Here is a 6,678-nt window from a genome sequence, read left to right as displayed (position 1 = left end):
AGTCAATACTTTACTGTGTGCATGCTTCTGTGTTATTTGTCCAATTTTATATTGTTATACATGACTTACTCCTTATAGAGGAATATTAATCCAGCAAATGGCTGCTCTAGCAAAGGATCACAACCCAAGACCTAGGTCAGTGTGATCTTGTTAAAATACTTACAAGCTATACACACTTAATCCCTCTAACTGGAATACAGACATTTTTTTACTAAAAATGTTTATGGTAAAATTATTTTGTAGAAGAAAGTGCTCACATTTGAAAGTGACATCTAATTGAGGGTCAGACTAAGTGACATATCGGATAAAGATTTTACAAAATCAGTCAGAGATAGTATAGCCTAGGCAAGAGAAGCTATTTAAGGGTAGGTTAGGGACAGAGATTCAATCAATTAGGAGTCAGTGCAGTCAGTGCAGTGGAGTTAAGTTATTTATGTACTTCAGTACAGGTCAAAGGAGGCATTTGAAGCCAGTGAATAAGAGGAGCCAGAAGACCAGAAGAGATTGCCAGAGTTAGTTTGAGGCCTAACAGAACAATTCAGTGAGAAGTTGAGAGAAGCCAGACTGAATCATTCAACTTGGATAGACATTTGAGCAACAATATCAAAGTTGAACTAGCTACACAGAGTTCAGAAAGACCTGAAGATCACAATTCATCTGGTGAATAAAATTTATATTTAGAACTCCTTAGTACTCATTGCCCATTTCATTTCAAGTTGTTTCTCCTGCAGTCCACATATGAGCAGAAGAAATGCTTATTATTGTATATGTATTCTATTCTTCTATTACCTTAATTTCAAAATATGAATAGATTGTTTGGGAAAAATATTTATTTATTTTCTATTTACATAACACATATATGTTATATTGCTGTAGAAATTACCATGATAAATTTTGGCATTATATCTGCATTCCAAATATCACAGCTATGGTATAGTGCTCTAGGTCTAATAATTTTTCATGTTGCTTGGTGCAATCAGATAAGGCAATGACTGTGTTTAAAGATTTTCATCAATAATCTAGGGCTATAGGAAATACTTTAATCCAGTATCTGGGGGAACACATAAGATTAGACAATAGAGAAAGGTCAGATATATAATAAATTGAATAGAGACAACTCAGAAATCACATTCTACAGACAAAGTGATGGCCCAGGGAGAAATTTGGAGAATTTAAAACTTAGCTTACCATTGGCCAAGTCAACTAAATGGAGAATATCAGTAGTATTTACTTAAAGGAACTCTTGTACTAATTTTTGGTGCCTTAGTTGCTATCTTTAGTGAGTTTAAGAGGATTCCACAGAGGGCCGTGCTTTAAGATGCACTCCATAGACGACAGTGCTTTTAAGATCACCATGGCAGAAGTAAGAAATGGAAAAAATAACACAGTTCTCCATCCTTCTGCACAGAATCATTCCCCTTTAAAACATAAAGAATGCTAAAACATCCCTAAATTCAAAAGAATAGAGAAGGATATCCCAAGAATATGAATGTGTAACAATCATTGGCTAACAGGACCAAGATCTAAATATCTCTATGCAAAACTCATAGGAAAATAAACTCAATACTCCAAAATCAATGGGGAATTTCTATAACTCTTTTCCTTGAGAGTTGTGGGTTTTATGTAGAAATGCATATTTTTTTATTCATGCAAATTTTCTTACTTTTTCTTTTCTTAAATCTTACTTTGAGACATCATGGAAAATTTAAGAGGTACACACAGAGAAGACAGGATCCCCAAATGGAAACAGCACAGAAGCATCAATTCCTGTACCTAATGCTGGAATTGGAGTTTGATATGATACAGTAGCTAGAGGAATGGACTTTGTGTTCCTCTCCTACTTCCTCACACTCACCTTCCACAGAATCCACAACAGCCTCCTTCTTCTCCTTCTCTAAGGCAGCCATATCCTCCTGGGCCTCAGAGAACTTTCTCTCCTCCATGTTCTCACCTACATACCAGTGTACAAAGTGACACTTGGCATATATCAGATTAAACTTGTGATCTAGGTGAGCCCAGGCCTCAGCAATGGCTGTGGTGTTGCTCAACATGCACACAGCTCTCTGGACCTTGGCCAGGTCACCACCAGGTACCACAGTGGGAAGCTGGTAATTAATGCAACCTTGAAGCCAGTGAGGCACCAGTCTATAAATGGGGTACTGTGTTTGGTCTTGATGGTGGCAATGGCAGAATTAACATCTTTGGGAATCACATTACAATGGTACAGCAGGCAGCAAGCCATATATTTACCATGACAAGGGTCACATTTCACCATTTGGGTGGCTGGTTCAAAACAATTATTGGTGATCTCTGCTACAGAAAGCTGCTCATGGTAGGCTTTCTCAGCAGAGTGCATAAGTGGCCAGAGGGAAGTGGATGTGAGGTTAGGATATCAAGTTGCTCTGGAATTCTGTCAGATCAACATTCACAGCCCCATCAAATCTGAGGGAAGCAGTGATGGAAGACACAACCTGGTTAATAAGCGGGTTAATGTTAGTGTAGGTTGGGGGCTCAATGTCCAGATTTCTATGACAGATGTCATAGATGGCCTCATTGTCTACCATGAAGGCACAATCAGAGTGCTCCAGGGTAGTGTGGATGATGAGGATGGAATTGTAAGGCTCAACCACAGTAGTAGAAACTTGGGGGGCTGGGTAAATGAAGAATTACAGCTTGAACTTCTTTCAAAAAAAAGGTAGATCATTACATTCAATTTTAAAATATTCTTTCAATATTTAGTCAAGAATTAAAAATAAAATTATTTTTATACAATGTACATATCTGTGTGAACACCTATGTGCTCATGTGGTTGTTCCATTTCTTTTTCCTTTTATTTTATATTAATTCAAATGTAGTGCCTTTATGGCTTTTCATTTGCTTTGCAGTATCACTAAATTGTCAGCTAGTGGACACTGCCTAACTGAGACAAAGAAACCAAGCTGTTCCTCGCTTCATTTGCATTCATGACAATGTCAGTGAACCTTTGGTGTCTGCAGTCAAGGTGGAGTAAACCATGCTGCTTCTTCAGCTGCAATCCTGTGATTGAATTAAAGGGCATTTTAATATTTTACAGGAATCTTGGAACATCTGTTAAACTGTGGCTCCATGTGTCATTGTCTAATGGACTGGAAATACATTCACGACTATTTTTTTCTAGTCATTTCCTGAGCTGATCTCTGAAGTTTAATGTTTTAGCAAGGGCATTATTATCAACTGAGTGGTCAGAACAATTTCCACTCACAGGTCAGTATGAAGCAGTTTCATTGTTTTATTCTTTTCAAATATTAAGTATACTTTATTATACTAAGCACTAAAATTAAGGCAAATATTTTTATCTTAAAACCATTTTAACCATTACAAAGTTAAAAATACTTTCCTATATTTCTCGAAAAGAATGTTCCTAAACAAAACAATTATCTTTTGTTTGAAAATCTATTTTAAAAGCCAGACATCACAAACTTAAGTAGGGTGTTCTTTACTAGAGTTGAAGGCTAGAAAAAATAAAATTCTGATGCTTTCTTCTGATGAATACAGTTGGAAGTAAATTTTTACTATTTTATAATTTCAATGACAGAAAATAAATACTACTTTATTCTGCCTTCATTCTTTGTACTACTAAAGCATTATTCATTCATATGCCTTTCAATTAAGTGATCATTACTTATTTCCATTTGGATTTTAGGAATTGTAATTGTTTCTATGTTTTATAACGATTATGATCTCCTAGAAAAAAAATGGAACAACCAAAGGCAACATCAACTCTAATATGCCTTCAGTGAGGATGTAAGGGGGTTTGCTTCCCTCAAATATCAATATACAGTGATATGCTAATGTAATTCAGTACCTATTCTAAATTCTTGTCTTCTACAGACTAGGGTTATTTTTAAAACTTGTTTCTTACAATTGAGTATATATCAAAAATACTGTATGTTCAGAGTTTCAATTTGTTTTGTCAAGACTTTTTCAGAAATGAATGAGATAATCATGTGATTTTTTTTCTTTGTTTGTTTATATAGTGGACTACCTTGATGTATTTTCCTATATTGAACCACACCTGCCTCCTTGGAGTGAAGCCTACTTGATATTGTTGAATAATGGTTTTGATGTGTTCTTAGATTCAGTTTTAGAGAATTTTGTAGAGTATATTTGCATTGATATTCATAAACAAGTTAGTCTGTACTTTTCTTTTTTGGTTGGATCTTTCTGTGGTCTAAATATAAGAGTAACTGTGGCTTTATAGAATGAATTAGAAATGTTCCTTCTTTTTGTATTTTATGGGAGAGTTTGTAAATTTACCACACAATTCTTCACAGATAGGAAACAGCAATTCTCAACTTCAAATGAAAAAAACAAGAAATTCAGGACAGCAAAAAGAATTCTCAGCAACAATGACAAAATACTTCTGGAGAATCATCATCCCTAACCTCAAGCTGTACTACAGAGCAATAGTGATGAACACTGCATTTTATTGGTAAAAAATCAGACCGGTTGATCAATGAAACAAAATCAAAGTCCTAGAAATAAATCACACACCTATGGACATTTTACCTTTGAGAAAGAAGCCAAAATCATACAATGAAAAAAGAAAAGTAAGCTTCAACAAATGGTGCTGGTCTACCTGGATATCTGCATGTAGAAGAATGCAAATAGATAAATATTTATTGCCTTGTGCAAAGCCCATATCAAAGTGGATCAAGGACCTCAACATAGAACTAGATATGCTGAATCTAATATAAGAAAATGTGGGAAATGTTCAACATCCTTAGTTATCAGACAAACTCAAATCAAAATGATCCTGAGATTCTATCTCACACCAATCAGAATGACTAAAATAACACTGGTGACAACAGATGCTGGCAAGTATGTGGAGAAAGAGGGACACTCCTCCATTGTTGTTGGAATTGCAAGCTGGTACAAGAACTCTGAAAATCAGTCTGGTGGTTCCACAGAAAACTGGAAATAGTTCTACCTGAAGACCCAGGTATGCCACTCCTAGGCATATACCCAAAAGATACCCCACCATGCCACAGGAGCACTTGTTCCACTATGTTCATAATGACCTTACTCACAATTTCCAAAAGATGTAAACAATCCAGATCTCTCACCTGAACAATGGAAACAGAAAATGTGGTTCATTTAGAGGTTGGAACACTATCCAGCTATTAAAAACAAGTGAGGTAAAGGAGAAGGGGAATGGGTTGGGGAGGAGGTGCTGCAGATGGGAAACCGGGAAGGAGGACAACCTTTGAAATGTACGTAAAGAAACAATCAAACAAACAAGCCAAAGACAGCATGACTTTCCCAGGAAAATGGATAGAACTAGAAAATATCATCTTGAGAGAACTAAAAAGGACATGCATGGTAAGTTCTCACTAATAAGTGGATGTCAGCGAAAAATTTACCCAATACCCATGATATAACCCCCAGTCAGTATGAAGTTTAAGAACAAGGAAAGCCCAAATGAGGATGCTTCAATCCCACTTAGAAGGGGGAACAAAATAATCATGTGAGACAGAAGAAAGGAGGGAACTGGGTGTGAGGGGAGAGGAAAGGAACAGGATTAGGTATGAGGGGAGACAGAAGAGAAACATAGAGGACGAGGAGAATGAGTGGAAATATGCATCTGCAAGGGATGGGAGGTAGGGGTAATCTCTAGAAAGTCCCAGAAACCTGGGACGTAAGTGCCTCCCAGGACTCAAGCTTACCAGTACCTTAACTAAAATGAACAACAGTGGAGAGATAGAACCTAAAGAGAAAACCTCCAGTATGTAGACAGGGCCCCCATAGGAGGAATGGAGCCACCCACTTACCTTCAAAATTTTTGTCCCTGAATTTTCTAGCCTAAAGGAAATGCAGGGAAAAAATAGAGCAGAGACTGAATGATAGGCTTTCCCAACTTGGGGTCCATTCCATGCACAGCAACTACACCCTGACACTATTTCTAAATCCATGCTTTGTGTGCAGAGAGCATGGCTGTCCTCTGAGAGGCTCTACCGTCATCTGAGACAGATGCAGATACTTATATCCAACCATTGAATTGAGGTTGGAAATCCCCATGGAAGAGTTAGAGGAAGGATCGAAGGAGCTAAAGGGTATGGCAACCCCATAAGAATTATAACAGTATCAACTAACCTAAAGCCCTGAAAGCTCCCAGAGAATAAGCCAACAACAAAAGAGCATACATGACTTGGTACATAACCCCCAGCATATATGTAGCAGAGGACTGCTTTGTCTGTGCTCAGTGGAAGAGGATGCACCTATTCCTGTAGAGACTTATAGTCAAGGGTATTATTCATTTTTTCAAACAATTACGTTGCTGTACAGCAGAATGGTTTTTTTTCTCTCTTCTTTTTTGAATCATCCTGCCATAAGTAGTCCTTATGCAATGGATCTGGACCATGAACGATGTTTTTGTGTTAGAATTGTGCATATGTCACCGTTTTTTGCCACTTTTTATTGAATTTGACTTTTCTCCTGTTGTATCATATTTGTATGAATTCTAGCACATTGTAAACATGTTTCTCTACAGAAATTTTACAAATTGCAGACTATTTTCACTAAAAAAGTAAACATAGCCACCAAAATGTATGGGCCCGTGTCTTTCATGCTGATGCCTGGGTCTGTGTGACACCTAAGGTAAAAGGAGGCAATGCATAATCGTGAGAAATTTTATTATAG

At 37.0% G+C, this 6,678-nt stretch overlaps 1 pseudogene; it reads right to left on the bottom strand.

The window, feature by feature from the left end:
- Positions 1 to 1,760: 1,760 nt before the first annotated feature.
- On the bottom strand, positions 1,761 to 2,579 carry LOC116084222 (annotated as a pseudogene).
- Between the last annotated feature and the right edge of the window lie 4,099 nt (positions 2,580 to 6,678).

Source organism: Mastomys coucha, unplaced genomic scaffold (assembly GCF_008632895.1).
Source record: "Mastomys coucha isolate ucsf_1 unplaced genomic scaffold, UCSF_Mcou_1 pScaffold9, whole genome shotgun sequence".
Classification (NCBI taxonomy): Eukaryota; Metazoa; Chordata; class Mammalia; order Rodentia; family Muridae; genus Mastomys; species Mastomys coucha.
Note: the sequence above shows the minus strand (reverse complement) of the source record. Positions and strands in the feature narration are given on the sequence as shown.